The sequence below is a fragment of the Amborella trichopoda genome, chromosome 10, assembly GCF_054954075.1.
Source record: "Amborella trichopoda isolate Santa Cruz 75 chromosome 10, AtrichopodaSantaCruz75HAP2 v2.0, whole genome shotgun sequence".
Lineage (NCBI taxonomy): Eukaryota > Viridiplantae > Streptophyta > Magnoliopsida > Amborellales > Amborellaceae > Amborella > Amborella trichopoda.
Window position 1 is genome coordinate 10792365 of NC_142345.1, and position 27541 is coordinate 10819905.

The 27541-nt window shown below is 32.5% G+C and overlaps 2 long non-coding RNA genes across 3 annotated transcripts; both read left to right on the forward strand.

The window, feature by feature from the left end:
* The first annotated feature begins 259 nt into the window (after positions 1-259).
* LOC110008271 (uncharacterized) lies at positions 260-12281 on the forward strand. 2 transcript variants are annotated; one of them, XR_016042670.1, is made up of 3 exons: positions 279-423; positions 3807-3942; positions 4195-12281. It is a non-coding gene; the product is annotated as an uncharacterized LOC110008271 (long non-coding RNA). The 2 variants fall into 2 exon arrangements; XR_002283003.2 differs by lacking the exon at positions 4195-12281 and having other exon boundaries at positions 260-423; positions 3807-4180.
* A 3741-nt stretch (positions 12282-16022) lies between these two features.
* On the forward strand, positions 16023-22485 carry LOC148780054 (uncharacterized). Its single transcript, XR_016042671.1, has 2 exons — positions 16023-16970; positions 17347-22485. It is a non-coding gene; the product is annotated as an uncharacterized LOC148780054 (long non-coding RNA).
* The last annotated feature ends 5056 nt before the right edge of the window (positions 22486-27541 follow it).

Here is a 27541-nt window from a genome sequence, read left to right on the forward strand (position 1 = left end):
GTGACCGTCAGATCGGCCCAAATTTAATTTGGACCATTAACGTTACGGTAGCCATCAACTAGTGGGCGTATTGAATCCACTCCTCCCTATATATATATATATATATATATATATATATATATATATATATATATGTATAAAGATTTTATACGATTGTGGCGTAGGAAAACAGGTTTTCGCTAGTCTCGTAGGTCTGTCCAATTAGATGGACGGTGATCCTCATAAAACAAGCCACCCTTGTCAGTGGCTTTTCAAACTCAACGAAACAAAACCTTAAATGAAATTCAAATGAAAATGATTGCTTTAAATTCATTCTCTCTCTCTATCACTCACCCTCACAGGGCCACTACAATCAGAGCTCTCTCTCTCTCTAACCAGAGCAACACTGGAGACATTCGGTCTCATACTCGCTCATCAAACCAGGTATGCTCCCTATGTAGCTCTTTTTTTTCACGGTTTTTTTTAAGGCTTCTCTGAATCTCCCTCTCTCTCTCTATCTCTTATATTTTTAGGGCATCTCAGGTTCATCCTCTCTATCTCAATGATTTTTGGGTTTACCGGTCTCTCTCCCGCTCAAAATTAAGCTCTCTCTCTCTATCTCTATATTTGGGTGTTTTTATGTAGGTTTAGGGTATCTCAATTTCTTTCTCTCTCTCTATTTCTCGTTATTCTCTCTCTCTATTTCTCAATAGTTTTTGGGATTTTTTTGAAGGATTTAGGGAATTTCATTCTCTCTCTACCTCTTTTTTTGAGGCATTTTTTGTAGGGCATCAATCTCTCTCTCTCTATCTCTTCTTTTTGGGATCAAGCAACTGAACCTTTGGTCTTGTATTGGAAGGTTTATGCTAAGAGGCTCTGATTATGCCTTGTTATCCTCTTTCTTGACTATGCTTGTATTAGCAGCAAAGTGAAAATATGTATTAGCAGCAAAGTATAAACATTAGATCTCTTACTATGTCCATTTTCGAGAATCGAGACCTTGATTATGCCTGAATTTAGACCTTGTTATCCTCTCTCTTGAATATGCCTGAATTTCTACCATACCTTTGATTATTCTGTACAGCTAAAAGGAGAAATCTGAATTTCATAGTAATATGAGATTATTTTGAATATTTGGGAAAAAAAAAAAAGATAAATATTTTGGGTATTTAGAATAATCTCTTGGGATTAGTGTACTAAATGTGATGATTTCGGATATTAGGAAACCAATCAAGACGAAGTTGTTATAGTTTCAACTGGTGTTCGCAAAATCGAACCGGAACGGTTAACCAGTCATGAGCCTAGGAGCGGTTCGAACCAGAATCGGACTAACCGGGGCGGTTTACCGGATTAACCGGTTTAGTAGATTTTTTTTTTTAAAAAAAGTCTAAAACCCTCAAAATATTTTAAAAAATAAAAAAATAGAAAAACTTAGATTAGACTATATATAAGTCATTTTTCTTTTTTCTTTCATCTTCTAGACTGGTCATATATTAGTCATTTGGATCAAGTTGCATCATAACGTGCAGACAATTCATGACTTCAATAGGACAATAGAAAATTCTTGCAAATTCACAAGACTTCTACAGTAATTCCATAGATTCGCACTGAATAACATTGGATCAAGTTGCATCATAAGGTGCAGACAATGCATGGCTTCAATTGAGCAATAGAAAATTCTTGCAAATTCACAAGACTTCTATAGTAATTCCATAGATACGTACTGAATAACAGTTAGTAGTGTTGCAATAAATATATCGGTATGTATAAAGTCTAGCCTAATGAAATGTTATATAACGAGGTCGTAACTGTTCCAAAGTCCAAACTAGATGTGGCTGGAAATTTATGATGAATGTACTCATGCCAACCTGCAAAAGGATACGATTTGAAAGATAAAATGTAGCAAAGAATGGAGTACCTTTACCACGTGCTATCATTTCCTATCAAAAGCCCAAAGAATTCATTGTAAACTTAATCAAAAAACGTGAATGTTTTGATACTATTCAGTCAACACAAACTCATTCCACATTTCCACACTGAAGAAGAAAGTAGAACAAAAAAAAATACTTCTATATAAAAAAATATATAACATTACAAGCAATCCAACAAGTTCACCAAAAATATATAACATTAAAAGGAAAGAAATATTTTTTTTCTCATATTCATCACAAAAAAAAAAAACATTAACATTAAAGGCAATCCAAGAAGCTCATCAAAAATATATAACATTAAAAAGAAAGAAATATTTTTCTCATATTCATCACAAAAAACACACACACACACACACACACACACACACACACACACACACACACACACATATATATATATATATATATATATATATATATATATATATATATATATATATATATATATATCATTAAAAACAATTCAACAAGCTCACCAAAAATATATAACATTTAAAAGAAAGAAATATTTTTTTCTCATATTCATAAAAAAACATCTTTTTGTAAAAAAAAAAAAATATAACATTAAAAACAATCCAACAGGCTCACCAAAAATATATAACATTAAAAAGAAAATCAGAAAACTTATTATGCCTAGTATCTCTTAAACATATTAAGATGAAGTTATTTAATCCTAACCTTGTTAAGGGTTTAATGGCTATTTAGATTAATCCTATATGTAAATAATTATAGTTTTTAGCTTTATATACCTGTATTATTTTATCTGATAATAATTGGAAGTTTTCTTGATTACTAGTAACTAATAGGGTTTGTTCTACAGTTTTTATAGCATAACCTACTTTTAGTTCAAAGGTTCCTGTCTTATATATATCTAAAATAGGTACTTTAGGTATACTCCAAATTGTGATTTGTTTTTCTATATTGTCTATTACAACTTCTTTTTTGTTTTTTATTCTTAGAGTATTACTAGCTTGTGGTAGTGCTTTACTTGATAGATTCGTAATGAAATTTACTATAATTAGGTTGCGGATGAGTGCTTTCTTGGCTACCTCTTAAGTCTTTTTGACCTCAACGGCTCTCCTAGCCTTAATGGTCTCTCGACTGGGTGCTCATGAGCCTCAACTCTCGGACCAACTTTCTCTAATAGTAAATATCAATAGTGTTTCTACGTCATAGAGTACTAGCATTTACTATGAATACTCCTTAAATAAGTACAAAGATATATGTTGTTTATAGAGTTGGCTCTGATACCATTTGCACGCCAAGATCAAGTCTGATACTTTTACGTTCTAAACTAATCTTGCATAGCCTAGATATAGTAATATTAGGATTATTATAAGTACGGAAAAGGGAGCTATATCTATAATTAACCAAGTAGAATAAGTGTTTTGATAAACCTTGATACTAAAAACAATTCTTAGGAACATAACTACTTGTTATAAACAACTTAATACAAATAACTGTTTCTAAGACAACTGATAAGATTATACTACATAAGAAAGTTTATATTCAACTGATAACATATTGTTTACATGTAGAAGCAAGAAAACTTACATACAATTGATAACATACTGTTTACAGACAGAAGTAAGAAAACTTACAGAGTACAGATACAATAATTGCAAAAAGACTTCCACTCGGTTGGACAGTGACTTGGTAGAGAAGCACACATCACACATCACACAATATACTACAACTAATTTTTACATGAGAAATGAGAAGAGAGCAGGAATCTTAAAAAAACTCTCGAAAGATGCTAGCTTCTTGATTCTTAGGGATGTTTTTCTTGGCAGGGGCTTCATGCCTTTTATAGGCTAGGGACTTTACTGCTTAATAAACTGGAATGTATTTTTAAGATTCTCTTGGATAACTGCTTCGAAGGTTGGATGGCGACAGGTAAAGGGAAGGCAATACTTGGACGACAATGATTGGACGATAGGTAGACGGTTGCTTCAAATGCATGTATGGCTGAGTGGATGATTGCTGCACTGATGTGGACGAATACAAGGAATCTTTTCTTTTACTGTTAAAGGTTTGTCTTATATGGATGGATATTGGCAGAGAGTGTCGGTGAGGTATTTGCTGTTATATCAACAGGGGATCTTTTATCATATCAAAGCATCGTCTGTTATATCAGGGCATCTTCTGTCATATTATGACATCTTGTCATATCATGGCATCTTCTGTCATATCATAGCATCTTTTGTCACATCAGATATAAATGTATGCTTATCGGTTTTATGATTTTAATACAGTAATTGTTTTTTGGATATTCCGTGAACAGACTGATCTTCCTCGGTGGTAGCTTGGGTATCAGTGGTATCTGTATCCTAGGCTGTTTCTGCTTCTTCTGTGAAGATTTCATATAACTGTTTTTCAAGCTCAGCTCTGGTGGCTTGAAGATTTTGTTTCTTCATTTGAGATATATATTCAGACAAATTATTTGGGTTAAAATAAGTAGGTTTAAAACCAGTTGGGACTTGTTTAAGTATAATATGCTCTGGGTCTAAATTGTGGTAGACAAAAACGTCCCACCATTTTACAACAATCTGCTTTCCAATAGCAAATGACCATTTGAGGATCCAAGGTATTTGATACAGAGCAACAAAGTATAAATGATAGTTTGTCTTAGGATTTTTTTCATTATGTTCAATAAATTTCTCTTGGGATGCTTGCAAGGTGTCTGACATTATTTGGGATAAAGAGCCATAAATTGTGAACCAATTAGGGAAAGGTTCGGTTACTGCCATTTTGAATTTGAGGAACCATGTATGGGAATTGTATTGGTTTTGGATGGTGAGTATGCGATGCCAGGCATCAATATAATTCGAATATCTGTAATGTTTATTTGGGAAATAAGGGGATTGCAATTTTTTTGATCGAGAGGCGTTTGAACCCCATTCTCTGAAATTTAATATTTTTCTTATCTGCAATTTAGAGTATGATACTATTTTCGAATTCTTATGATAATAATGAGTCAAATATATAGAGCCTGTTTCAAGCAAAATCATTTCAAGCCACTCTTGTTTTTATGCCATTTGAGGGGTTCAAATTATTGCACAGATAGTATTTGGCTACATTCTTGAGGTTTTCTGAGACATGGATATTTTCGCTTATAGCATCTACAATAAATGAGATATTTTCATATGGAGACATATCTGAGGTTGTGTGTTTTTTAATAGTTGGAGACTGAATGAATAATGGTGTTTGAGGAGATAGTGGTGTTTGAGGAGATAGTGGTGCTTGACTAGAATATTGTGGATAATTTAATGGATTATTTGGGATACTAGGAGAATAAGGAGCCAGATTTCTGCTTGGAGATTGAGCAGATTGTATAGGAACAATATCTAATGATATTTTCATGTGAGCCTTTCCTTTTGTTTGTACAGTATTAATATTCATGATTTGATTTTCAATAGCTCTATGTTTATTGAATAATATTAAAGGTAAAGATAAGTCTGTTGGAGGATCAAAATAATCAATGTTGTCCTCTCTGCAAAAATTCACGGGTGAGAAAATCAGGAAGATGGTTAGCAGAACCTTTTAAATGTTCAATAGAGAAATCGAAAGAAGATAAAATGGCCTGCTAACGGGCAAATATCTGTTTTGAAACCAAATTTTGCACATCTTTTTCAAGAATATCTTTTGCAGCTTTGCAATCAGCCCGAATAAAAAAATGAGTATTTAATATATCACTTTGGAATTTAGTGACACAATGTACAATAGCAAGAATTTCTTTTTTGACCGTAGAATAATTTTGTTGAGTAGAATTCCATGCTGTAGAAGTATAATGTACTAATTGTTCAGTATTATTAAGCCGTTGTTTTAATATACCTCCTAATCCTAATTCGGAGGCATCATATTCGATGATTTTTAAAGTATTAGAATGAGCTAAAGTTAAGCAGGGTAATTCTTTTGCTTTGAGTTTAATCTTTTTTATATCTTGAGTATGTTCGTTTGTCTATTTCGGAAGATTCTTTTTTATTCTGTCATACAAAGGTTTAGCATCTATTGTTAGATTCTCATAAAAATCTATAATATAATTTAAACATCCTAAGAATTTTTGTAGTTCAGTTTTATCAAATATAATAATTGAAAATTTGTCAGCAAATTGAATAGACCTTTTTATTGGAATAATTGTCCCATAATGAATATGATGTCCTAAAAATCTAATTTTAGTCTGGCATAGATTAATCTTTTTTGCAGAGACTACGAGTCCTGCATGTTTGACTGCATTTGTAAAAACATTAATGTGTTTGAAATGTTGATCTATATTTTCAAAGAATACTAAAACATCATCAATATAGACAATCATGAATACTAATGCGGTACAAACTAAAGGAAAGGCTCCCATGGAAATATCATGGAAATATCATTAGATATTGTTCTTGTACAATCTGCTCAATCTCCAAGCATAAATCTAGCTCTTTATTCTCCAAGTATCCCAAATAGTTCATTAAATTATCCACAATATTCTAGTCATGCACCACTATCTCCTCAAACACCATTATTCATTCAGTCTCCAACTATTAGAAAACCCACAACTTCAGATAAGTCTCCATATGAAAATATCTCATTTATTGTAGATGCTATAATCGAAAATATCCATGCCTCAGAAGACCCCAATAATGTAGCCAAATACTATCTGTGTAATAATTTGAATCCCTCTAATGACATAAAAACAAGAGAGTGGTTTGAAATGATTTTGCTTGAAACAGGCTCTATATATTTGACTCATTATTACCATAAGAATTAAAAAATAGTATCATACTCTAAATTGCAGATAAGAAAAATATTAAATTTCAGTGAATGGGGTTTAGACCCTTCTCGATCAAAAAAATTGCAATCCCCTGATTTCCCAAATAAGCATTACAGATATTCGGATTATATTGATGCCTGGCATCGCATACTCACCATTCAAAACCAATACAATTCCCATACATGGTTCTTCAAATTCAAAATGGCAGTAACCGAACCTTTCTCTAATTGTTTTCAAAATTGGTTCACAATTTGGGGCTCTCTATTGCAAATAATGCCAGACACCTTGCAAGCATCCCAAGAGAAATTTATTGAACATAATGGAAAAAATCCTAAGACAAACTATCATTTATACTTTGTTGTTCTGTACCAAATACCTTGGATCCTCAAATGGTCCTTTGCTATATCTGATAACAATATAAACAATTATGAATATATTCCTGTCTTGGAAAGCAGATTGCTGTAAAGTGATGGGACGTTTTTGTCTACTACAATTTAGACCCAGAGCATATTATACTTAAACAAGTCCCAACTGGTTTTAAACCTATTTATTTTAACCCAAATAATTTGTCTGAATATATATCTCAAATGAGGAAACAAAATCCTCAAGCCACCAGAGCTGAGTTTGAAAAACAGTTATTTGAAATCTTCACAAAAGAAGTAGAAACAGCCTAGGATACAGATACCACTGATACCCAAGCTACCACCGAGGAAGATCAGTATGCTCACGGAATGTCCCAAAAACAATTACTGTATTAAAATTATAAAACCGATAAGCATACCTTTATATCTGATGTGACAGAAGATGCCATGATATGACAGAAAATACCATGATATGACAGAAGTTGCCCTGATGTGACTGACGATGCTCTGATATGATAAAAGATGCCCTGTTGATATGACAGCAAATACTTCACCGACACTCTCTGCCGATATCCATCCATATAAGACAAAACCTTCAACAATAAAAGCAAAGATTCCTTGTATTCGTCCACATCAGTGCAGCAATCATCCACTCAGCCATTCATGCATTTGAAGCCACCGTCTACCTGCCGTCCAATCATTGTCGTCCAACTATTGCCTTCCCCTTACCTGTTGCCGTCCAGCCTTCGAAGCAGTTATCCAAGAGAATCTTAAAAATACATTCCAGTTTATTAAGCAGTAAAGTCCGAGGTTTATCAAAACACTTATTCTATTTGGTTAATTATAGATATAGCTTCCTTTTCCGTACTTATAATAATCCTAATATTACAATATCTAAGCTATGCAAGATTAATTTAGAACGTAGAAGTATCAGAGTTGATCTTGGCGTGCAAATGGTCTCAGAGCCAACTCTGTGAACAACATATATCTTTGTACCTTATTCAAGGAGTATTCATAGTAAATGCTAGTACTTTATGAGGAAGAAACACTATTGATATTTACTATTAAAGAAAGTTGGTCCGAGAGTTGAGGCTCACGAGCACCCAGTCGAGGCCAGGAGAGCCGTTGAGGTTAAAAGACGTAAGAGGTAGCTAAGAAAACACTCATCCGCAACCTAATAATGGCAAATTTCATTAGGAATCTATCATGTAAAGCACTACCACAAGCTAGTAATACTCTTAAGAATAAAAAACAAAAAAGAAGTTGTAATAGACAATATAGAAAAACAAATCACAAACTGAAATATACCTAAAGTACCAATTTCAGATATATATATAAGACATGAACTTTGAACTAAAAGTAGGTTATGCTATAAAAACTGTAGAATAATCCCTATCAGTTATTAGTAATCAAGAAAACTTCCAATTATTATTATATAAAATAATACAGGTGCGTAAAACTAAAAACTATAATTATTTATATATAGGATTAATCTAAATAGCCATTAAACCCTTAACAAGGTTAGGATTAAATAACTCCATCTTAATATGTTTAAGAGATATTAGGCATAATAAGTTTTCTGATTCCCTATTAGGAGTGATAGAATGAAGTCTATGTAGTGGACCAATCTATTTCAATTGTTTCCTAGATTATTCAATATCATTAACTGATCCCAATATATTAAAAGTATTTTCATTAAATCTTAAAACCCAAGGTTTTGACATGTTACTAGGATCCCAAAATATTGCCATTGTATATAGAATATATTATAAAGTAATGAATACATTATGTCCAAATGCTATCCAAATGGATACAAAAAGAAAAACTACTTGCTTCCAAACTAATATTGAAAAATCAAATGTAATAATTCCCAAAACTATACAATGGGCAGATATTAAACTATCTGAATCTTGGAAGATAGAAAATGAAAATCATTTAAAAGCACCTAATCGAAATATTCCTGAGAGAATAATCGACCATCAGGATGGGAAAATAGAAATCTAATTTCCCAATCAAATAATATGGAATGATACAAGTATACTTCAAAAATCTATATTATCAAATAATATTAGTGAATCACCCAGATCCATTGGTGAATCATCTAGACATTCTACCTCAAGTAGTATGAATCCAAAAATCCAAAGTTTATTACGTACAAAGAACAATATAGTTATTCTACAATATCAAGCTACATTAAAAACTGAACCAGACCTTTCTGATACAGAAATAGATTTTCATATATTAACTCTCACTAAAAGAGTATCTAACCAATAGATAAAACAAGATTATCTTTCCAAAGAAATATAGATATAAGACAATGGTATTTAAAAAGGTTTCAACCCAGATTAATAGAACTATTCCATAAAAGATATAATAAATTATATAAAACAAAAACATGTAGTATAGGATTTTTTACATGGTTACGAAATACGTTACTAGAAAGAAATGTTGAAATTCCAGATTTTGAAAAAAATAAAATAAATAATATAGAAAATCAATATACCACATCAGACAATAGAAGGTATAGTATAACCAGTATACATCCTTCAGAAAAAAACGTTATAATAAAAGGATCCAGCAAAGAAGGAGAAAATTCACTTGTTTCTGAAACAAGAGCTACTCCTTACAAAATGACAACTGGAGAAATTGTTCATCGAAATGAATTCATCCCTCATATCATTGAACAAAATAATTATACTAATTTATGTATGCAATCTATAGGAAAACAAACTCTGAGAGTAGAAAATATGATAAGACCAAATCCTATTCCAGAACCGAAAAAAACTTTATTATTTAAACCGTCTCCTGAAATAAATAAAAATAAATTCCATATAGAAGAAACCAATAAGAATTTGATGGATCAACTTATATCAAAATTAGCTGATTTAGATATAAAATACATAAAAGGTAAATCTAAATTAATACCAGAATCTTCTACTTTAACTCTCCAAGAAGAAATACCAGTAATAGAAGATACTATTGAACATCTAACAATAGCATTTACATAATCAAATACTCCACATATCTAGAGAATAGCCTATGGTAAAAGTTGGAAATTAGCCACTGCTAGACCTTACCATCATAGACCCACACCAGTTGATATTCAATTTGAAAAAGATTTAATATTTCATACCACTTCCTACTCAGGCAGATCAATAGTTAACTGGAATATTGATGACATGTATAAAAATCAAGTATTATATACTATGAAACATATGACAATGTACGTTTCAGCATGTAAGATGGTTGGCAATCATGATCAGGAAGTAGCCAAAGCCATTGTGTGTGGATTCACTGGCTGGTTACGAGGATGGTGGAATTTCCACCTCCCTGAAACCATAAAAAATCAAATATTAACAAATACTAGTCAATAGACTGTCAAAAATGAAAACAATCAAGATATCATTTATTCTGAAAGTGATGCTGTTAATACCCTCATTTATACTATAACACTTCACTTTGTGGGAAGTACTGCCTTAATGGAAGTTCGATCCGAGGATCTACTCTCCAATTTACCATGCCCAACTTTATCTCATTATAAATGGTATAAGGATGTTTTTTTTTGTAGACTCTTAATACGAGAAGATAGTCATCTCGACCATTAGAAAGAAAAATTTGTTGCTGGTCTACCATATTTATTCGTCGAAAAAGTCAGAACTAGATTAAAAGCTAAACATGGTGGGAATATCCAATATTTTGCTTATACTTTAGGAGAATTATCAGCAGAAATATGTGCCGAAGGATTAGCCCTTTGGACAGATATAAAATTAAAGAAACAATTGGATAAACAACGCATGACAGGCTAGAAAGAAAAAATTTGTTGCTGGTCTACCATATTTATTCGCCGAAAAAGTCAGAACTAGATTAAAAGCTAAACATGGTGGGAATATCTAATATTTTACTTATACTTTAGGATAATTATCAGCAGAAATATGTGCTGAAGGATTAGCCCTTTGGACAGATATAAAATTAAATAAACAATTGGATAAACAACGCATGACAGGCAAAAAAGAATTAGGTGATTTTTGTCAACAATTTGGTTATAGTATAGAACAAAGTAAAGACAAAACACATAAACATAAAAAATATAGACCAGATAAAATGGAAAGAAAACTATATAAGAAAAAGAAAAAGACAAATATATTAAATTTTTTTTACCAAAAGATCAATATACAAATAAAAAAAAAAGATACCCATCTGTTATAAATGTGGAAAAGTAGGCCATTATAAAAATACATGTAAAGTGAGGAAAAAACTTAATGCAATCTTACTAGATGAAAGCATAAGAAATCAAATATATGATATTATCCAAATAGATAATAAAGAATCTACCTCAAGTTTAGACACGGATAGTAGTAGCGATATTTCTCTCATAGGGCAAATAGAAGATGAAAATATTATAATTTCAAACTCTTCTGTTACGGAATGTTCTTGTAATATGTTATAAAAAAAAATTTCATTAATTTTAGATCTCATAGACAGGATAAATGAACCTGATGAAAAAAGAAAAATCATAACTCAGTTTATTAACCTTACAAAATCTAAACCTAAAACTACCCCTTTAAGAAAACCCCCATATGAATATAATTTTTCTGATATAATGAAAAGAATAAGTAAAAAAGAAATCATACAAAAAGAACCTACTATAGCTGAACTAAAACAAGAAGTCAATGAAGTAAAAATAGAAATAAATCATCTCAAAATAGAATTAAAATATTGGAATTACAGAATGAGGTTAATGGAGAAATAACTGATTCAGATGAAATTGAATTTACCCAATTAGTAGAAACACCTGAGTCATCAAGAACAAAAATAGAAGAAATAGACACTAATACATCTGTCAACGTACTAAACAAAATAATATCTCAAAACTGGTTCGTAATTATCAAAATTATTATTAATCAAGAATATGATTTTCAATCAATAGCTTTAATAGATTCAGGAGCTGATTTAAACTGTATTAATGAAGGATTAGTACCAACAAAATATTTTGATAAAACTACTCAAATATTAAATACAGCCGACGATAGCAGGTTATTCATTAAATATAAATTATCTAATGCTGTTGTAGTATGTAATAATGAAAATTGTTTTCATACACCTTTTATTATGGTAAAAGGACTAAGTCAATCAGTAATATTAGGAGTCCCATTCTTTACTTTACTATATCCAGTATTAATAACTCATACAGAAATAGAAACCGCCATAGCTGAAAATAAAATCATATTTGAGTTTATAGATAAACCAAAACTTAAAGAAATTAATAATGTCAGAAAAATTATCCAAAATAAAGAAGCATTTTTGTATTCATTAAAAGAAGAAATTCTCCATAAGAATACTGAACAAGCACTACAGAGAGAAGAAATACAAAACCAAATTAAACAAATCAAACAAAAAATTGAACAAGAAATATGTAGTGAAATACCAAATGCTTTCTGGATTAGGAAAAAACATATTGTAGGATTACCATATGAACTTGGATTTGAAGAAACAAAAATACCAACTAAGGCAAGACCTCTGCAGATGAATTCTACTTTATTAGAAACTTGTTAAAATGAAATAAAAGAATTATTAGCTAAAAATTTAATAAGACCAAGTACATCTCCATGGAGTTGTGCTGTTTTCTATGTAAATAAAAATACTGAAAAAGAAAGAGGTGTCCCAAGGTTAGTTATCAATTATAAACCATTAAATAAAGTCCTCCAATGGATACGGTATCCAATCCCAAATAAAAAGGACCTATTAGATCGATTAGCCACTGCTACAATCTTTTCTAAATTCGATTTAAAATCAGGATACTGACAAATACAAATTAAAGAAGAAGACAAGTACAAAACTGCATTCAATGTTCCATTCGGACAATACGAGTGGAATGTAATGCGATTCGGATTAAAAAATACCCCATCAGAATTTCAAAAAATTATAAATGAAGTATTTAATCCATATTACAAATTTATGATTGTCTATATTGATGATGTTTTAGTATTCTCTGAAAATATAGATCAACATTTCAAACACATTAATGTTTTTACAAATGCAGTCAAACATGCAGGACTCGTAGTCTTTACAAAAAAGATTAATCTATGCAAAACTAAAATTAGATTTTTAGGACATCATATTCATTATGGGACAATTATTCCAATAGAAAGGTCTATTCAATTTGATGACAGATTTCTAGATATTATATTAGATAAAACTGAACTACAAAGATTCTTAGGATGTTTAAATTATATTGTAGATTTTTAATCTAGCAATAGATGCTAAACCTTTGTATGACAGACTAAAAAACAATCTTCCGAAATGGATAAACGAACATACTCAAGCTATAAAAAAGATTAAACTCAAAGCAAAAGAATTACCCTGCTTAACTTTAGCTCATCCTAATACTTTAAAAATCATCGAATGTGATGCATCTAAATTAGGATTAGGAGGTATATTAAAACAACGGCTTAATAATATTGAATAATTAGTACATTATACTTCTAAAGCATGGAATTCTACTCAACAAAATTATTCTACGGTTAAAAAAGAACTTCTTGCTATTGTACATTGTGTCACTAATTTTCAAAGTGATATATTAAATACTCATTTTCTTATTCGGGCTGATTGCAAAGCTGCAAAATATATTCTTGAAAAGGATGTGCAAAATTAGGTTTTAAAACAGATATTTGCCCGTTGACAGGCCATTTTATCTTCTTTCAATTTCTCTATTGAACATTTAAAAGGTTCTGCTAACCATCTTCATGATTTTCTCACCCGTGAATTTTGCAGGGAGGGCAACACTGACCATTTTGATCCACAACCAGACTTATCTTTACTTTTAATATTATTCAATAAAAATAGAGCTATTGAAAATCAAATCATGAATACTAATACTGTACAAACCAAAGGAAAGGCTCCAATGGAAATATCATTAGATATTATTCCTGTACAACCTGCTCAATCTCCAAGCAGAAATCTGGCTCTTTATTCTCCTAATATCCCAAATAGTCCATTAAACTATCCACAATATTCTAGTCAAGCACCACTATTTCCTAAAACACTATTATTCATTCAGTTTCCAACTATTAGAAAACCCACAACCTCAGATAAATCTCCATATGAAAATATCTTATTTATTGTAGATGCTATAATTGAAAATATCCATGCCTCAGAAGATCCCAATAATGTAGCCAAATACTATCTGTGCAATAATTTGTACCCTTCTAATGGCATAAAAATAAGAGAGTGGTTTGAAATGATTTTGCTTGAAACATACTCTATATATTTGACTCATTATTATCATAAGAATTTAAAAATAGTATCATACTCTAAATTGCAGATAAGAAAAATATTAAATTTCAATGAATGGGGTTCAGACCCTTCTCGATCAAGAAAATTGCAATCTCCTGATTTCCCAAATAAGCATTACAGATATTCGGATTATATTGATGCCTAGCATCGCATACTCACCATCCAAAACCAATACAATTCACATACATGGTTCCTCGAATTCAAAATGGCAGTAATCGAACCTTCCTTAATTGGTTTCAAAATTGGTTCACAATTTGGGGCTCTCTATCCCAAATAATGTCAGACACTTTGCAAGCATCCCAAGAGAAATTTATTGACCATAATGGAAAAAATCCCAAGACAAACTATCATTTATAATTTGTTGCTCTGTACCAAATACCTTGGATCCTCAAATGGTCGTTTGCTATATGTGATAACAATATAAACAATTATGAATATATTCCATGTCTTGGAAAGCAGATTGCTGTAAAGTGGTGGGAAATTTTTGTCTACCACAATTTAGACCCAGAGCATATTATACTTAAACAAGTCCCAACTGGTTTTAACCGACTTATTTTAACCCAAATAATTTGTCTGAATATATATCTCAAATGAGGAAACAAAATTCTCAAGCCACCAGAGCTGAGCTTGTAAAAACGGTTATATGAAATCTTCACAGAAGAAGTAGAAACAGCGTAGGATACAGATACCACTGATACCCAAGCCACCACCAAGGAAGATCAGTCTGCTCACGGAATGTCCCAAAAATAATTACCGTATTAAAATCATAAAACCGATAAGCATACCTTTATATCTGATGTGACAGAAGATGCCATGATATGACAGAAAATACCATGATATGACAAAAGATGCTCTGATATGACAGACGATGCTCTGATATGATAAAAGATGCCCTGTTGATATGACAACAAATACCTCACCGACACTCTCTGTCGATATCCATCCATATAAGACATAATCTTCAACAGTAAAAGCAAAGATTCTTTGTATTCGTCCACATTAGTGCAGCAATCATCCACTCAGCCATTCGTGCATTTGAAGCCACCGTCTACTTGCCGTCCAATCATTGTCGTCCAAGTATTGCATTCCCCTTACCTGTCGCCATCCAGCCTTCGAAGCAGTTATCCAACAGAATCTTAAAAATACATTCCAGTTTATTAAGCAGTAAAATCCGAGGCCTATAAAAGGCATGAAGCCCTTGCCAAGCTAAACATCCCTAGGAATCAAGAAGCTAACATCCTTCGAGAGTTCTCTTAAGATTCCTGCCTTCTTCTCATTTCTCATGTAAAAATTAGTTGTAGTATATTGTGTGATGTGTGATTGTAATTACACTTCTCTACCAAGTCACTGTCCAGCCGAGTGGAAGTCTTTTTGCAGTTATTGTATTTGTACTCTGTAAGTTCTGTCTGTAAACAGTATGTTATCAGTTGTATGTAAGCTTTCTTACGTCTGTTTGTAAACAGTATGTTATCAGTTGTATGTAAGCTTTCTTACTTCTGCCTGTAAACAATATGTTATCTGTTGAATATACGCTTTCTTATGTAGTATGTTCTTATCAGTTGTCTTAGAAACAGTTATTTGTATTAAGTTGTTTGTATCAAGTTGTTGTGTTTCTAAGAATTGTTTTTTAGTATGAAGGTTTATCAAAACACTTATTCTACTTGGCTAATTATAGATATAGCCCCCTTTTCCGTACAAGATAAGATATAGTAATATTAAGATTATTATAAGTACGGAAAATGGGGCTATATCTATAATTAACCAAGTAGAATAAGTGTTTAGATAAACCTTAATATTAAAAACAATTCTTAGTAACATAAAAACTTGATACAAATAACTTAATACAAATAACTTTTTCTAAGACAACTGATAAGAACATACTACATAAGAAAGCTTATATTCAACTGATAACATACTGTTTACAGGCAGAAGTAAGAAAGCTTACATACAACTGATAACATACTGTTTAAAGACAGAAGTAAGAAAGCGTACATACAACTGATAACATACTGTTTACAGACAGAAGTAAGAAAACTTACAGAGTACAGATACAATAACTGCAAAGAGGCTTCCACTCGGCTAGACAGTGACTTGGTAAAGAAGCGTAATTACAATCAAACATCACACAATATACTACAACAAATTTTTACATGAGAAATGAGAAGAGGGCAGGAATCTTAAGAGAACTCTCAAAGCATGCTAGCTTCTTGATTCTTGGGGATGTTTTGCTTTGTAGGGGCTTCATGCCTTTTATAGGCCTCGGACTTTACTGCTTAATAAATTGGAATGTATTTTTAAGATTCTCTTGGATAGCTGCTTCGAAGGCTGGATGGCGACAGGTAAGGAAAAGGCAATACTTGGACGACAATGATTGGACGGCGGTAGACGGTGGCTTCAAATGCATGAATGGTTGAGTGAATGATTGCTGCACTGATGTAGACGAATACAGGGAACCTTTGCTTTTACTGTTGAAGGTTTTGTTTTATATGGATGGATATCGACAGAGTGTCGGTGAGGTATTTGCTGTCATATCAACATGGCATCTTTTATCATATCAGAGCATCGTCTGTCATGTCAGGGCATCTTCTGTCATATCATGGCATCTTCTGTCATATCATAGCATCTTCTGTCACATCAGATATAAAGGTATGTGTATCAGTTTTATGATTTTAATACAATAATTGTTTTTGGGACATTTCGTGAGCAGACTGATCTTCTTCAGTGGTAGCTTGGGTATCAGTGGTATCTGTATCCTGAGCTATTTCTGCTTCTTTTGTGAAGATTTCATATAACCATTTTTCAAGCTCAGCTCAAGTGGCTTGAGGATTTTGTTTCCTCATTTGAGATATATATTCAGACAAATTATTTGGGTCAAAATAAGTAGGTTTAAAACCAGTTGGGACTTGTTTAAGTATAATATGCTTTGGGTCTAAATTGTGGTAGACAAAAACGTCCCACCACTTTACAGTAATCTGCTTTCTAAGACATGGAATATATTCATAATTGTTTATATTGTTATCAGATATAGCAAACGACCATTTGAGGATCCAAGGTATTTGGTACAGAGCAACAAAGTATAAAGATAGTTTGTCTCTGGATTTTTTCCATTATGTTCAATAAATTTCTCTTGGGATGCTTGCAAGGTGTCTGGCATTATTTGGGATAGAGAGCCTTAAATTGTGAACCGATTTTGAAACCAATTGGGGAAAGGTTCGGTTACTGTAATTTTGAATTAGAGGAACCATGTATGGGAATTGTATTGGTTTTGGATGGTGAGTATGCGATGCCAAGCATCAATATAATCCGAATATCTGTAATGCTTATTTGGGAAATCAAGGGGTTGCAATTTTCTTGATCGAGAAGGGTCTGAACCCCATTCACTGAAATTTAATATTTTTCTTATCTGCAATTTAGAGTATGATACTATTTTCGAATTCTTATGATAATAATGAGTCAAATATATAGAGCATGTTTCAAGCAAAATTATTTCAAACCACTCTTGTTTTTATGCCATTAGAGGTGTTCAAATTATTGCACAAATAGTATTTGGCTACATTATTGGGGTCTTCTGAGGCATGGATATTTTCGCTTATTGCATCTACAATAAATGAGATTTTTTTATATGGAGACTTATCTGAGGTTGTGGGTTTTTTAATAGTTGGAGACTGAATAAATAGTGGTGTTTGAGGAGATAGTGGTGCATGACTAGAATATTGTTGATAATTTAATGGACTATTTGAGATACTAGGAGATTAAGGAGTCAGATTTCTGCTTGGAGATTGAGCAGATTGTACAGGAACAATATCTAATGATATTTTCATGGGAGCCTTTTCTTTGGTTTGTACAGTATTAGTATTCATGATTTAATTTTCAATAGCTCTATTTTTATTAAATAATATTAAAGGTAAAGATAAGTCTGTTGGTGGAACAAATTGGTCAGTGTTTCCCTCCCTACAAAAATTCACGGGTGAGAGAATCAAGAAGATGGTTAGCAGAGCCTTTTAAATGTTCAATAGAGAAATCGAAAGAAGATAAAATGGCCTGCAAACAGGCAAATATCCGTTTTGAAACCAAATTTTGCATATCTTTTTCAAGAATATATTTTGCAGCTTTGCAATCGGCCCGAATAAGAAAATGAGTATTTAAATATCACTTTGAAATTTAGTGACACAATGTACAATAGCAAGAAGTTCTTTTTTAACCGTAGAATAATTTCGTTGGGTAGAATTCCATGCTTTAGAAGTATAACGTTGTAACTGTTCAGTATTATTAAGCCGTTGTTTTAATATACCTCCTAATCTTAATTCAGAGGCATCACATTCGATGATTTTTAAAGTATTAGGATGAGCTAAAGTTAAGCAGGGTAATTCTTTTGCTTTGAGTTTAATCTTTTTTATAGCTTGAGTATGTTCGTTTGTCCATTTCGGAGGATTCTTTTTTAGTCTGTCATACAAAGGTTTAGCATCTATTGCTAGATTCTCATAAAAATCTATAATATAATTTAAACATCCTAAGAATCTTTGTAGTTCAGTTTTATCTAATATAATATTTGGAAATTTGTTAGCAAATTGAATAGACCTTTCTATTGGAATAATTGTTCCATAATGAATATGATGTCTTAAAAATCTAATTTTAGTCTGGCATAGATTAATCTTTTTTGCAGAGACTACGAGTCCTGCATGTTTGACTGCATTTGTAAAAACATTAATGTGTTTGAAATGTTGATCTATATTTTCAGAGAATACTAAAACATCATCAATATAGACAATCATAAATTTATAATATGGATTTAATACTTCATTCATAATTTTTTGAAATTCTGATGGGGTATTTTTGAGTCCGAATGGCATTACATTCCACTCGTATTGTCTGAATGGAACATTGAGCGCAGTTTTGTACTTGTCTTCTTCTTTAATTTGTATTTGCCAGTATCTTGATTTTTAATCGAATTTAGAAAAGATTGTAGCAGTGGCTAATCAATCTAATAGGTCCTTTTTATTTGGGATTGGATATCGTATCTATTAGAAGACTTTATTCAATGGTTTATAATTGATAACTAACCTTGGGACACTTCTTTTATTTTCAGCATTTTTATTTACATGGTAACAGCCCAACTCCATGGAGATGTACTTGGTCTTATTAAATTTTTTGTTAATAATTCTTTTATTTTATTTTGGCAAGTTTCTAATAAAGTAGAATTCATCTGCACAGGTCTTGCCTTAGTTGGTATTTTTGTTTCTTCAAATCCAGGTTCATATGGTAATCCTACAATATGTTTTTTCCTAATTCAGAAAGTATTTGGTATTTCACTACATATTTCTTGTTTGATTTGGTTATGTATTTCTTCTCTGTAGTGCTTGTTCAGTATTCTTATAGAGAATTTATTCTTTTAATGAATACAAAAATGCTTCTTTATTTTGGATAATTTTTCTTACATTATTAATTTCTTTAAGTTTTGGTTTATCTATGAACTCAAATATGATTTTATTTCCAGCCATGGCGGTTTCTATTTCTGTATGAGTTATTAATATTGGATATAGTAAAGTAAGGAATGAGACTCCTAATATTACTGATTGACTTAGTTCTTTTACCATAATAAAATGTGTAGGAAAACAATGTTCATTATTACATACTACAGCATTAGATAATTTATATTTAATGAATAATCTGCTACCATCGGCTGTATTTAATATTTGAGTAGTTTTATCAAAATATTTTGTTGGTACTAATCCTTCATTAATACAGTTTAAATCAGCTTTGGAATCTATTAAAGCTATTGATTGAAAATCATATTCTTGATTAATAATAATTTTGATAATTACGAACCATTTTTGAGTTATTATTTTGTTTAGTACATTCACAGATGTATTAGTGTCTATTTCTTCTATTTTTGTTCTTGATGACTCAGATGTTTCTACTAATTGGGTAAATTCAATTTTATCTGAATCAATTATTTTTCCATTAACCTCATTATGTAATTCCAATATTTTAATTCTATTTTTGAGATGATTTATTTCTATTTTTACTTCATTGACTTCTTGTTTTAGAGCCAAATCTTTCATGTTTTGAACAAATTGACCGGAGGATATGATAGATTCTTCAATCACAATTAAGATGCCCCAAATATGATGAAGATCAATTCACAATTGAGTTCATTCTTCAAAAAATGGCGTATATTTCACTTCACGCAATTTTCAGAATAAAAACGCACCAAAAAAAATTTCATATAAATAAATATACCGATTGATAAATCAATATACCTGATGTATTTGATTTATGAAGCCTTGATGATCAAAATTAACCGATCAATTCAATAAAAAATCATCAGTACATCGATCAAAAATCAAATTTTTTTTCATCGAACAACAGCATTTTCGGCCGAAATCATCCTCCAAAATTCATCTTTTTCAACAAATCTAAATAGGAAAAAGTTTAAGAAGTCTGAAATGAATCAAAGCCCACCACTTCCATGCATATTCATAGGTTATTGAAGCTCAAATTGACAAAATGCCGGAATTTCACTGTTTCATAAATTCGTCATTTCAATCCACCAAAATATTGTTCTTCTTCAATTTTTGATTCAATAAACAGTTAATTATAGAAACTTTCAAGTGTGTACTTGCAATAATTCACTGAAAAAAAGAAAAAAAAGCCAGAAAATCGAAAAAAAAAACGGTTGCAAAACGTGAATCACAGGTTCTGTTTAAAATAACAGCCTCTGTGTGAAATAACGGCCTTTATTTAATAGAATACCGTTATGTCCGATATATCGCCTGTTATATCAGAAAATCGGATCGACTAGTAGAATCCGGTCGGTTTTGAAGTAAAACCGCCGATTCGAAGTCGAACCGGCTGGTTTTGACGCTCATTTTTTTTGGAGGTCCCCGAATTTTTACTAGTACCCCAAAATTGGCTTTAACGAGAATCAGTACTTTGCCGATGCCGATCTAAGCGGTTGGTTCCAGTTCGGACCTGCTGGTTTTGCGAACACTGGTTTCAACACACAAGAAATCAATTACTAGTTGCAAAAAGCTTGTAGATATCTCTTCAAGTAGAGGATTCAAGGATGACAATATAAGAATGGTTATTGACCTTAAAAGCTACAGATAATCATTGTTTGAATGGTTGTTGACCTTAAAAGCTACATATAATTATTATTTGAATATTTGTTTCATCACTATGTGCAAATTTGGAGAGGTGCTTCATAAAGCTCAAGGAACTTGAAAAGCAATTACATTCTAATTTTTGTACTTTTATCAATGCTCTTCAGCCCAAAATAGAGGTTTTTCCAAATTTAATTAATTTGACATTCAATTATCACACATGAATATCTATTTGATTGAAGGGATACGTGGAAAGGAAGTTTCCCTTGTGAATTTATTAAGGCCCTATTTGGGAAATCTCCTTTTTGGCGATAGCAATATAATTGAATTATATTTGCTTTTAAATGAGTGTTTACCATGTATTAGTAACAAAGTAGAAACATTAGACCTCTTAACATTTCCATTTTGCATGGTTTATGCTCGAAATTGCAGTAAAAGGACTTCAACCCGCCTTGGTTTTGGGTGCCAACAAATCGATAAGTTGATAAAGTATGGGTTCCTTCAAATTACATTCCGAGGAGAAATCGAGTCCTAAGACCTTATCTCTCGTGATTTGCTGAGAAAACCGGCTTTCTTATTATCTTAGCCTTGGAACTTCAACCAAGAAAGCTTTTGAAATGAGATTTGAGATTAAAAGGGGATTTCAGAAAAATAGATTTAGAAAGAGAACAAGGGAAGAAAACTATAAATAAGCGGCTAAACTAGGGAGATACAAGTAAATAGATGTGAAGAATCTAACTACAAAATGTAAGAAGAGTAAGAAAGTAAAAAGCATGGAGACAAAAGAGTAAAAAGCATGGAGACAAAAGAGTGAATCTAATTTAAACATGTATGACATAGAATGAAAGAGAAAGAGAGTGGTATGGAAATACGAGCAAGCTTACGAAGAAGGAAGGAGATGATGTCCTCATTAACAACGCAATGAGATCTGAGTATAAAATGTGAATAGAGATAATAATATAATATGAGAAGAAGTAAAATGGAAGAAAGGAAAAGAGAAACAAACTAATGCTAACAAATGACATGCAATGAAAGTAAAAAAAACTAAATATAAGAAAGAGAAGAGGAAAGAGCATAAGAAAGAGTATTAAGACGAGTGAGATAGAGAGGAGTATGGAATGATTCTTTAGAAGGGAGAAGAGAAGAATTAAAAGGGAGAAGAGAAAAATAGATGGATACAAGTTACTAATAGAAGATAATAAAAGACAAGGAAAATAAATGCAACATGAAGAGGATAAAAGCGACTAAGCTATAGAAAAAAATATAAAAGAAAATGAAAAAATAAATGTAAGAGAGAGGAGGGAATGAGGAGAATGGAGGAGATTAGATTTAGACTACAAATTAAGAGGGGAGAAAAGAGATTAAAGCAAATATTCCTAACTAGGTTGAAGAAAGCACAATAAAGAATAACAAACAAGTACTAAATAGGGAAGATGAGAAATAAGAGAGATCTACATTATTAAATGAGTAAGAGAGAAAAAGAGAAATAAATACAACAAATCAAAAGAAACAAATACAACAAGAAAAGGAAACACAATTACAAAATAAAAGAGATAAAAGATTGAGGTGAGAGGAGATAATCTATGCTATTAAAGAGGAGACATAAATATAATAAACCAATAAGAATATTCACTACAAAAGAAAAGAAAATCATTATTCATTGAGCGGGAAATGGAGAAAGAGAGAGAGAGAGAGAGAGAGAGAGATTTTCATCACCAAAGAAATAAAAAGAGAAAAAGAAATAAATACAATAATCTAAGAAGAAATAAATGCAACAAAGGAGGAGACTCTAATAATGCATTAACAGACGTGAAGATTAAGTGAGGGGAGAAGATCTATGCTATCAAATAAAGGAAACTAAGAAGGAGGTAATAAATGTAACAAGCTAAGAGAGTAAATAATATGAATGGAGAAAAAAAAGTAAACATATAATAAAGAAGATAGGGTAAGGGAGAGATCTACACTACCCAATAGAGAAACAAATGAAGAGAAATAAATATGATGAAAACAAAAGAAACAAATACAAATCAACAAAAGGGGAAAACAATCATGTAAAAAAAGATAAAAGAGGAATGAGAAAGTTAAATATAACTAAATAGGGATAATAGATATTACATTGAATGTAAATAATAAAACATAAATAAGATCACAAATACAAGAAAAATAAGGAAAATCATATGATGTAACTAAGAAGAGATAAATGCAAGAGATAAGAAGAGAAAATGTGGAGTTACATCAAAGAATGAGGAAGATAATAATTATAACTAATAAATGGAGATAGATGTTTAAAAACAAAGGAAAGAAGAAAGAAAATAACATTTAGGCCGGACGCCCAGAGTCGGCGCCGATTAGATCATATGGTTACACAACCAATCCCAAACTTTCTCAAATTTTAATGGGGCAGATAGAAATAGAAAGAAAGGGGCCCGGAAGGTCTGATTATCCGACTGCCTTCAGTTTGCAGTATAACTTGAAGGTGTTTGTAGTTTTGGTTTTGGATTGAAGGGGTTTGGTAGAATGAGCGGTTACTTAAGAGAGCCCACCTTGGGGTTTTTCTCTCAAGCTCAAACTTGGACTAAGGGACTTTGAGCATAACCTAGGCTCAAAATCCTTAAGAGTCCAAACTTTTTGGATGAGGTAGAAGGGAATTTTTATAGGCAAAATGGAACCATGGCAGCCTGTAGGTCGGTTTTGTACGATTTTTGGGCCATCAGAACTTCAACAACGCTTGGATTGGCACTGGCATTGGTTGGAATGGCGTCATGTCATTAATGTTGTAATAATGACAGACAATAAATATTAATTTCTCATTAATGTGGCTTTTGTACGACGTGTCAGAATCTGGTGCCATTGGCAATGACGTCGACGAGATTTCGACTGCCTTCAAACACTGTTCAAGACACGTGTTGCATTCTGTTGACTTTGATCTGCCTCAGATGGATCGATCGCAACTTGAAGCTATTCCGACTAACGTTTTCGGCATTTGCAATGCCACTAGATACTAATTGACACGTCGTTTTGGTTGTACCTTCATTCGATCATCAACCCATGAGAGGTCGACAACCTTGAGTCGTACTAACATCTGATATGTCAATATGAGCTTTGCCATGTCAGCGTGTACGGATTGACATGTCAGCCCGTCACTTCAGTCACATCGGCCAGGCTATTTCCCACTTGGTGAAGGGGCACTGATGGAAATGGCACTGGTGACATTGGCATTGTTGTCAGGCTTCTAGGCATTCTGGAACTTAAAAAGGGAGGCTCCGGGCTTGGCGCTGGCGTCGGTGGGAATGGTGCGAGGCCTCTGGTCTTCCGTGTCACCCATGTGATGACTAAGGTAACTTCAGTATCTTGTCATCGGATTTTTGATAGGGTTTTGGATTGACGAGGTAACATCAGAGCCTTTCCTTCTGAATACATCATGGTCAGATTGTTCTGAGTCTGTCTCGCCCTGTTTCGCCTCTTGATACCTTTGGTCCCATTAGAGCAATAAGGGTTTGGTAGAGGCAAAGTTTATAGAGAAGGGGTTCTAGTAGGGTGAATGATTTAAAATATCTGGGTGGTCTACCTGGAACATTTCAATGTATTCATAACTTCTCCAGTTGAGATCGGGGTGTCTACATGCATAAATGAGACCTTGATTATGCCTGAATTTAAACCTTATTATCATCTCTCTTGAATATGCCTGAATTTTTACCATACTTGTATTTCACATGTTTCGGGCTATTTTTTAGATGGACTCTCTATCATGTTTAAATGAGCATGTTTACCATGTATTAGCAGCAAAGTAGATGTATTTCACAGGTTATGTGCAATACTTTTAAATGAGCATATCTATCATATCTGTTGAAAAAGGGTAACACTTGCAAGATGAGTGAATATTGAGCCCAAAATTAGCCTGTCATTCGATAATGAAGATGACGTCAAAACTTATTACTTAAATTACGCCAAGGTTGAGGGTTTGGTATAAGAATCAGAGGTACATTTCGGAATGACTATGGAAGAGCTAGACGAGTGATTGAGTGCTCAAGATGAGGATTCTATCCTCATACATATGAGAGCAGTCAAAACCCTCATGCCCATACAAGGTGTGGGTGTTCTGCAAAATTGAGGCTTTTAAAGAATGAAAAACAAAGATGAATAGTTGTTAAGTTTGTAAAAGAACATAACCATATTCTCATATCACTATCTAAAACTAGGTTCATGTGCTCCCATCGAAAGATTCCCGACTCATTGAAAAAGGTTATCAACACCATGGGGTCTTCATTGATTAAGTCAAAGGTTGTGATGAATTACCTTAACGAGGAGGCCAGAGGAGCAGAAAATGTGTCATTCATTGTCAAAGACCTTGAGAACCACCTACATAGGGAAAAGATGAAACTTAAAAGAAGTGATGGACATGTGGTTCTGAAATGGTTGCATTCAAAACAAGATTTGATTCGTTAAAATGTGACTCGATGAATTAGGATCGCTTATTGATGTTGTTTGGGTAGAATCTAATGTGATATGTCATCAATTTTTTCATAACGTGGTAACATATGATACCACATATCAAACAAACGCATTTAATATGCCTTTTAGGCCGATACTTGGAGTCAACCATCATAATAATACTATTTTCCTTGGATGCGCCCCTATTTTTTATAAGACAACTGAGCCATTTACTTGGTTATTTGAAAGTTAGTTAGAGGCAATGGGAGGAAAACAACCAAGTACAATTATACCTGCTCAAGATTTGGCCATAATTGCTACAGTAAAGAAGGTTTTTCCTAAGAGTAATCATCACTTTTGTAACTGGCACATAATGAAAAAATTTAAAACAAAGTTGGGTCATGTTATGCGCGTGTATCCACTCTTTTTAGACGGAATGAATAAGTGTTTTTGTGCATCCACAATCAAGTTATTTGAGTCCAAATGGGAAGAAATGATTGAGAGATGCTCTTGAAGAAAATACTTGGCTATAGTAGTTATATGATTGTCGCAATCAATGGGCTGGTAGGTATATTGGTGATAGGTTCATTACAAGGATGACGACTACAAAATGCTATGAGAGGTTCAATTTGAGAGATCAAAGCGTATGTGCCTTCAGGTACGAGTCGTCATACATTTTTTAATGTCGTTTTGAAGTTGCAAGACAACAAGTTTTTCAAAGAAATAGAGAAAGACTATAAAAATCTAACAACCACTCCCGCTTTGAAGACACCCTTGAAAATAGAGTGCCATGCATCAAAGGTCTACACTCAGAAGGTTTTTGGAAATTTCTAAAGGAAATAGTTGAGTCTGTAGATTGTAGGATTGAATTAATTGAGGATAATGGATCTCTATCAAATATGAGTTAGAAGACTCTCAAGGGTCGTGCATCCATCATATTGTTACATTCAATGGGCCAGAGAGCAAAGCCCCTACACATGTCACATGTACGAGTGTGTTGGCATCCCTTGTTTGCATATGCTTTGGCTTTTTAGTGTGAAGAATGTGGTGGAGATGGCATCGCATTACAAATTGAGGCGTTGGACAACAGATGCGAAGAAGGGAGTAATGGGCGATGCACATGGTGCTGGGAATTTGGGTCCATCTACTTTTCCTCAATTCATTAGACGACATACATTCTTAGAGTTTGTACGGACAATTAAAGAGTCTATAATAGAAAATGATGAGGTATTCGAGAACTAAAGTCAAGTTGGTCATCAATAGCCAATGAATGCAATGTCGCACTTGTCAATAGTCAGTCAAATGATGGTAATCAGCCAGATGATTAGGCCTCTCTTGTGACTATACAGAATCCGCCACATGTTCAAGCAAAGGGGCCGGCCAAGAATCCTGATATTAAAGTCGGCTAGTGAGAAAAAGATGTCAGGTACAAGGAAATGTGTGGTTTGTAATCAGTGTAGTTATGACAAGCGTATTACCTGGTGATGAAACTTAGCTTGTAAGTGCATGTTTGATTACTTTCTTCAGTTTACACTCTATTGTTACTTTGTGTATAAGTCTATTTATTTTAAAAGATGTATTTTGTAATAAAATAACAAATCATATGCATCTTGTAGTGTTGGTGGGAATGTTCTAATTGGTGTGATGGGTTCCCAAAATAGCGTGGCCGTAAATGGAAGTGGT